The following is an 8655-nucleotide window of genomic DNA, read 5'->3' as shown; positions in this document are numbered from 1 at the left end:
GGGACAGCATGGCAACAAGGTCCTGGGAACTGGCTGCCTCTGGGTTCATTTTTGGCTCTGTGTTTCTGTCAGGACCCGGTTACGAACCCGGGTCTCCGGAGTGAGAAACAGTCACTTAACCTACTGAGCCACGAATAGTCGGCAGAACCCAGAAGATGAGGCAGACACAGCAGTACTTGAGACAGTGTATTTAATGAAGTAAAAAGAGAAGTCCTTCAGGAAAACATGTAACTCCACAACCTCAAAAGGAATTCCACAAGAACAAAGGTAATCCTCCAAGACAAAAAGGTAAATCCACAAGGTGGTAGGAATAGCATAAAAAGCCTCAAAAGATACTCAAAAAATAAATAAACAAGAACAAAAACAGAATTCCACAAGAGAGTCCACCGGGATCAACAAGAGTTCACAGAATACTAGGGCTGGGTGCTAACATACAAACACAGAGCAAAGAACTGAGGAAAACTAAGGGTTTAAATACAATCAGGGGAAACGAGGCACAGGTGCAAATAATAATGGGGATCAAGGGAAAACAAAAGGTCAAAAAGCACAATGGGGGCATCTAGTGACCAAAAACCGGAACAACCCTGGCCAAATCCTGACAAATATAACTGAGGTCATATATAATGTTGTCTCTGTGATGTTCATCTCTGTGTTACTGTTTAATGTCTCTGTGATGTTCATCTCTGTATTAATGTTTAATGTCTCTGTGATGTTCATCTCTGTATTACTAGTTGACAGAGTAATATAACAGAGGTCATATATAATGTTGTCTCTCTGATGTTCATCTCTGTATTAATGCTTAATATCTCTGTGATGTTCATCTCTGTGTTCATGTTTTGTTATGGTGAGTGAATGAGGACCCAAAAGCGAACTAACTTAAACAGAGCTTCTTTAATAACCAAACATAGGTAGGCTCAGATAGACTGGCAGATTCCGACAGGACAGGACAAGGTTACAGCAAACATGACGATAGTCTGGCTCAGGCATGAAACACAACTAACAAGAATCCGACAAGGACAGGAACAGAAACAGAGAGAGATATAGGGACCTAATCAGAGGGAAAAAGGGAACAGGTGGGAAACGGGGTGAATGGGTAGTTAGAGGAGACAAGGAACAGCTGGGGGAAAGCGGGGGAGAAAAGGTAACCTAACAACGACCAGCAGAGGGAGACAGGGTGAAGGGAAAGGACAGAGACAAGACACAACATGACAGTACATGACAGTACCCCCCCACTCACCGAGCGCCTCCTGGCGCACTCGAGGAGGAAACCTGGCGGCAACGGAGGAAATCCTCGATCAGCGCACGGTCCAGCACGTCCCGAGAGGGAACCCAACTCCTCTCCTCAGGACCGTACCCCTCCCAATCTACGAGGTACTGGTGACCACGGCCCCGAGGACGCATGTCCAAAATTCTACGGACCCTGTAGATGGGTGCGCCCTCGACAAGGATGGGGGGGGGGGGGGGAAAGACGAGCGGGGGCGCGAAGGACGGGCTTGATGCAGGAGACATGGAAGACCGGGTGGACGCGACGAAGGTATCGCGGAAGAAGAAGTCGAACTGCGACAGGATTAATGACCCGAGAAATACGGAACGGACCAATGAACCGCGGGGTCAACTTGCGAGAAGCCGTCTTAAGGGGAAGGTTCTGAGTGGAGAGCCAAACTCTCTGACCGCGACAATATCTAGGACTCTTAGTTCTACGCTTATTAGCAGCCCTCACAGTCTGCGTCCTATAACGGCAAAGTGCAGACCTGACCCTCTTCCAGGTGCGCTCGCAACGTTGGACAAAAGCCTGAGCGGAGGGGACGCTGGACTCGGCGAACTGAGATGAGAACAGCGGAGGCTGGTACCCGAGGCTACTCTGAAAAGGAGATAGCCCGGTCGCAGACGAAGGAAGCGAGTTGTGGGCGTATTCTGCCCAGGGGAGCTGTTCTGACCAAGACGCAGGGTTACGAAAAGAAAGACTGCGTAAGATGCGACCAATAGTCTGATTGGCCCGTTCTGCTTGACCGTTAGACTGGGGGTGAAAGCCGGAAGAGAGACTGACGGAAGCCCCAATCAAACGGCAAAACTCCCTCCAAAATTGAGACGTGAATTGCGGACCTCTGTCCGAAACGACGTCTGACGGAAGGCCATGAATTCTGAAAACATTCTCGATGATGATTTGTGCCGTCTCTTTAGCAGAAGGAAGCTTAGCAAGGGGAATGAAATGAGCCGCCTTAGAGAACCTATCGACAACCGTAAGAATAACAGTCTTCCCCGCTGACGAAGGCAGTCCGGTGACAAAATCTAAGGCGATGTGAGACCACGGTCGAGAGGGAATAGGAAGCGGCCTGAGACGGCCGGCAGGAGGAGAGTTACCGGACTTAGTCTGCGCGCAGACCGAACAAGCAGCCACGAAACGACGCGTGTCATGCTCCCGGGTGGGCCACCAAAAACGCTGGCGAATGGAAGCAAGCGTACCCCGAACGCCAGGGTGGCCGGCTAACTTGGCAGAGTGAGCCCACTGAAGAACGGCCAGACGAGTAGGAACGGGAACGAAAAGAAGGTTCCTAGGACAAGCGCGCGGCGACGGAGTGTGAGTGAGCGCTTGTTTTACCTGCCTCTCAATTCCCCAGACAGTCAACCCGACAACACGCCCCTCAGGGAGAATCCCCTCGGGGTCAGTGGAGGCTACTGAAGAACTGAAGAGACGAGACAAAGCATCAGGCTTGGTGTTCTTAGAGCCCGGACGATAAGAAATCACGAACTCGAAACGAGCGAAAAACAGCGCCCAACGCGCCTGACGCGCATTAAGTCGTTTGGCAGAACGGATGTACTCAAGGTTCCTATGGTCAGTCCAAACGACAAAAGGAACGGTCGCCCCCTCCAACCACTGTCGCCATTCGCCTAGGGCTAACCGGATGGCGAGCAGTTCGCGGTTACCCACATCATAGTTACGTTCCGACGGCGACAGGCGATGAGAAAAATACGCGCATGGGTGGACCTTGTCGTCAGAGAGGGAGCGCTGAGAAAGGATGGCTCCCACTCCCACCTCTGACGCGTCAACCTCGACAACGAACTGTCTAGAGACGTCAGGTGTAACAAGGATAGGAGCGGATGTAAAACGATTCTTGAGGAGATCAAAAGCTCCCTGGGCGGAAACGGACCACTTAAAGCACGTCTTGACAGAAGTAAGGGCTGTGAGAGGAGCTGCCACCTGACCGAAATTACGGATGAAACGACGATAGAAGTTCGCGAAGCCGAGAAAGCGCTGCAGCTCGACGCGTGACTTAGGGACGGGCCAATCAATGACAGCTTGGACCTTAGCGGGATCCATCTTAATGCCTTCAGCGGAAATAACAGAACCGAGAAATGTGACGGAGGAGGCATGAAAAGTGCACTTCTCAGCCTTCACAAAAAGACAATTCTCTAAAAGGCGCTGGAGGACACGTCGAACGTGCTGAACATGAATCTGGAGTGACGGTGAAAAAATCAGGATATCGTCAAGGTAAACGAAAACAAAGATGTTCAGCATGTCTCTCAGGACATCATTGACTAATGCCTGAAAGACAGCTGGAGCGTTAGCGAGGCCGAAAGGAAGAACCCGGTATTCAAAGTGCCCTAACGGAGTGTTAAACGCCGTCTTCCACTCGTCCCCCTCCCTGATGCGCACGAGATGGTAAGCGTTACGAAGGTCCAACTTAGTGAAAAACCTGGCTCCCTGCAGGATCTCGAAGGCTGAAGACATAAGAGGAAGCGGATAACGATTCTTCACTGTTATGTCATTCAGCCCTCGATAATCTATGCAGGGGCGCAGAGACCCGTCCTTCTTCTTGACAAAAAAAAACCCCGCTCCGGCGGGAGAGGAGGAGGGGACTATGGTACCGGCGTCAAGAGCTACAGACAAATAATCTTCGAGAGCCTTACGTTCGGGAGCCGACAGAGAGTATAGTCTACCCCGGGGGGGGTGGTTCCCGGAAGGAGATCAATACTACAATCATACGACCGGTGTGGAGGAAGAGAGGTGGCCCTGGACCGACTGAACACCGTGCGCAGATCGTGATATTCCTCCGGCACCCCTGTCAAATCACCAGGCTCCTCCTGTGAAGAAGAGACAGAGGAAACAGGAGGGATAGCAGACATTAAACATTTCACATGACAAGAGACGTTCCAGGAGAGGATAGAATTACTAGACCAATTAATGGAAGGATTATGACAAACTAGCCAGGGATGGCCCAAAACAACAGGTGTAAAAGGTGAACGAAAAATTAAAAAAGAAATGGTTTCACTATGATTACCAGAAACAGTGAGGGTTAAAGGTAGCGTCTCACGCTGAATCCTGGGGAGAGGACTACCATCCAGGGCGAACAAGGCCGTGGGCTCCTTTAACTGTCTGAGAGGAATGTCATGTTCCCGAGCCCAGGTCTCGTCCATAAAACAGCCCTCCGCCCCAGAGTCTATTAAGGCACTGCAGGAAGCTGACGAACCGGTCCAGCGTAGATGGACCGACAAGGTAGTGCAGGATCTTGAAGGAGAGACAGGAGTAGTAGCGCTCACCAGTAGCCCTCCGCTTACTGACGAGCTCTGGCCTTTTACTGGACATGAAGTGACAAAATGACCAGCGGAACCGCAATAGAGACAGAGGCGGTTGGTGATTCTCCGTTCCCTCTCCTTAGTCGAGATGCGGATACCTCCCAGCTGCATGGGCTCAGCACCCGAGCCGGCAGAGGAAGATGGTAGTGATGCGGAGAGGGAGGCGACGGAGAGCGCGAGCTCCTTTCCACGAGCTCGGTGACGAAGATCAACCCGTCGCTCAATGCGAATAGCGAGTTCAATCAAGGAATCCACGCTGGAAGGAACCTCCCGGGAGAGAATCTCATCCTTTACCTCTGCGCGGAAACCCTCCAGAAGACGAGCGAGCAAGGCCGGCTCGTTCCAGCCACTGGAGACAGCAAGAGTGCGAAACTCAATAGAGTAGTCTGTTATGGATCGATTGCCTTGACATAGGGAAGACAGGGCCCTGGAAGCCTCCTCCCCAAAAACAGATCGATCAAAAACCCGTATCATCTCCTCCTTAAAGTCTTGATACTGGTTAGTACACTCAGCCCTTGCCTCCCAGATTGCCGTGCCCCACTCACGAGCCCGTCCAATAAGGAGAGATATGACGTAGGCGACACGAGCAGTGCTCCTGGAGTAAGTGTTGGGCTGGAGAGAAAACACAATATCACACTGGGTGAGGAACGAGCGGCATTCAGTGGGCTCCCCAGAGTAACACGGCGGGTTATTGATTCTGGGCTCCGGAGATTCGAAAGCCCTGGAAGTGGCCGGTGGATCGAGGCGGAGATGGTGAACCTGTTCTGTGAGGTTGGAGACTTGGGTGGCCAGGGTCTCAACGGCATGTCGAGCAGCAGACACTTCCTGCTCGTGTCTGCCTAGCATCGCTCCCTGGATCCCGACGGCTGAGTGGAGAGGATCCGAAGTCGCTGGGTCCATTCTTGGTCGGATTCTTCTGTTATGGTGAGTGAATGAGGACCCAAAAGCGAACTAACTTAAACAGAGCTTCTTTAATAACCAAACATAGGTAGGCTCAGATAGACTGGCAGATTCCGACAGGACAGGACAAGGTTACAGCAAACATGACGATAGTCTGGCTCAGGCATGAAACACAACTAACAAGAATCCGACAAGGACAGGAACAGAAACAGAGAGAGATATAGGGACCTAATCAGAGGGAAAAAGGGAACAGGTGGGAAACGGGGTGAATGGGTAGTTAGAGGAGACAAGGAACAGCTGGGGGAAAGCGGGGGAGAAAAGGTAACCTAACAACGACCAGCAGAGGGAGACAGGGTGAAGGGAAAGGACAGAGACAAGACACAACATGACAGTACATGACATGTTTAATGTCTCTGTGATGTTCATCTCTGTATTAATGTCTCTGTGATGTTCATCTCTGTGTTAATGTTTAATATCTCTGTGATGTTCATCTCTGTATTACTAGTTGACAGAGTAATATAACTGAGGTCATATATAATGTTGTCTCTGTGATGTTCATCTCTGTGTTAATGTCTCTGTGATGTTCATCTCTGTATTAATGTCTCTGTGATGTTCATCTCTGTATTACTAGTTGACAGAGTAATATAACTGAGGTCATATATAATGTTGTCTCTGTGATGTTCATCTCTGTGTTAATGTTTAATGTCTCTGTGATGTCCATCTCTGTGTTACTAGTTGACAGAGTAATATAACTGAGGTCATATATAATGTTGTCTCTGTGATGTTCATCTCTGTGTTAATATCTCTGTGATGTTCATCTCTGTATTAATGTCTCTGTGATGTTCATCTCTGTGTTACTAGTTGACAGAGTAATATAACTGAGGTCATATATAATGTTGTCTCTGTGATGTTCATCTCTGTATTAATGTCTCTGTGATGTTATCTCTGTGTTAATGTTTAATATCTCTGTGATGTCCATCTCTGTGTTACTAGTTGACAGAGTAATATAACTGAGGTCATATATAATGTTGTCTCTGGCTGGAGTGTCCTTATACTTTAATTATCAAATCAATAAATCAACTAAAATCTGATGTAATCTAATCCGTCTGTGTAATATTATCCTAGCTGGTTTCCCACTGGTGAAGAGGAGGAAGAGGAGGACCAACCCAACCTGTTGTCTGTGGAGTCTGGTCCTGACGTTAGGGTGAGTGATGTATTTATTTATGACATGTTTATCTTGTTTTGAAATCAGTCGGGGATTGTGAACATTTTTTATATTTTATTTTGCCTTTATTTAACCAGGTAGGCTAGTTGAGATCACCTTTAGTTAACCAGGTAGGCTAGTTGAGAACACCTTTATTTAACCAGGTAGGCTAGTTGAGAACACCTTTATTTAACCAGGTAGGCTAGTTGAGAACACCTTTATTTAACCAGGTAGGCTAGTTGAGAACACGTTCTCATTTACAATTGCGACCTGGCCAAGATAAAGCAAAGCAGTTCGACACAAACAACAACACAGAGTTACACATGGAATAAACAAACAAACAGTCAATAATTCAGTACAAAAAGTATATTTACAGTGAGTGCAAATGAGGTAAGACAAGGGCAATAAATAGGCCATGGTGGCAAAGTAATTACAATATAGCAATTAAACAATGGAGTGATAGATGTGCAAAAGATGAATGTGGAAGAAGAGATACTGGGGTGCAAAGGATCAAGATAAATAAATAAGTACAGTATGGGGATGAGGTAGTTGGATGGGCTATTTACAGATGGGCTATGTACAGGTGGGCTATGTACAGGTGCAGTGATCTGTGATGATTGATAATGTGACTGTTTTTCTTTTCAACATTTACATGTATTTTCTTACATACTACCCCCCCCCCCCCCCCCCCCCCCCCCCCCCGCCCCAAACAGTTGTTCTTTGGGAACCCCCAATTTAGGCCAGCCCACTCTGCTTAAATATGGACCGTGGCCCATGGCCAGTCAGTTTCTGTTTCATAGTGACTCTATTGGGACATTTATGTCAGGAGAGTCTTTCAGATAAGATGTGTTATCTGTCATTGGTCTTGTTTGTCCTGTCCCTTTAATCTGGTTGTTTCTGTCGCCCCTCCAGGTGAAGCTGTAGCAGTGCAGCTGTAGAATACAGGGTGCTGAGTGTGTAAGGCTGTGTGTGTTGGCTTTCACACTGGGCAGGACTTCCACTTGTCAGACATATTCCAATATTACACTTTTATGTTGGTAACTTCCCCCAAATAACTACTGTTCAGACTGTATTAATGCAATAACACAATGAATGTACACATTTAATTATTGTCAACAAAGCTACAATAAAATAAAAAACATTTAGGTAATAAAATCATAGAATGAAACTGTTCAACTGTATTTTCTCATGGGTATTGCAATGTCAATAATACACAGCCAATCACATTGCTGTGCTCGATCTCAATCAGAAGAATTGCTCTGGCTAGCCAATAAACAGATGGTATTGCTTCCAAGAATTGACCAATCAGAAAATGCTAAGGTTGCCCCACTAGCAGTGGGTAAATATTTGAAAGCTCCATTGTATAAACAATTGTATTTATCCTGTGTGCATGTTTTACATCCATGTTGGATCCACTGATTTCAAACAATTAGAGAATAGTTGTCCTTATCACATCTTCCTCAAATTCTGTCTTTAATTCTGTCCTGGATTTACAATCAAAACAACTTGGCTAACATTATGGTTGAGATGGAAACCTGTTCTTAAATGAATAGATGAAAGCCTTTCTATTTGGGAAATACCAAATATAACTCCTGTTACTTTAACACTTTCACCTTTCTGGGTGTAACGTTGTGAAGTTCCAATCCTGACGAGTGGATTGACAAAAATAGAGGGTTTTAGGGTCTGGATGACGATGACAGATTTACATGTTGAGGTGCGAGGATAGTTAGAAACCAGATGTTCTCTACTCTCAGATTTACATGTTGAGGATAGTTAGAAACCAGATGTTTTCTACTCTCAGATTTACATGTTGAGGATAGTTAGAAACCAGATGTTCTCTACTCTCAGATTTACATGTTGAGGATAGTTAGAAACCAGATGTTCTCTACTCTCAGATTTACATGTTGAGGATAGTTAGAAACCAGATGTTTTCTACTCTCAGATTTACATGTTGAGGATAGTTAGAAACCAGATGT

The 8655-nt window shown here is 47.0% G+C and overlaps 1 long non-coding RNA gene across 1 annotated transcript; it reads left to right on the top strand.

The window, feature by feature from the left end:
- Nucleotides 1-6586: 6586 nt before the first annotated feature.
- On the top strand, nucleotides 6587-7847 carry LOC118938869 (uncharacterized). Its single transcript, XR_016486933.1, has 2 exons — nucleotides 6587-6679; nucleotides 7592-7847. It is a non-coding gene; the product is annotated as an uncharacterized LOC118938869 (long non-coding RNA).
- The last annotated feature ends 808 nt before the right edge of the window (nucleotides 7848-8655 follow it).

Source organism: Oncorhynchus mykiss, chromosome 15 (assembly GCF_057628025.1).
Source record: "Oncorhynchus mykiss isolate SJ-2025 chromosome 15, ASM5762802v1, whole genome shotgun sequence".
NCBI classification, from domain to species: domain Eukaryota; kingdom Metazoa; phylum Chordata; class Actinopteri; order Salmoniformes; family Salmonidae; genus Oncorhynchus; species Oncorhynchus mykiss.
The sequence above is the reverse complement of the archived record's forward strand: the minus strand, read 5'-3'. Positions and strand labels throughout refer to the sequence as shown.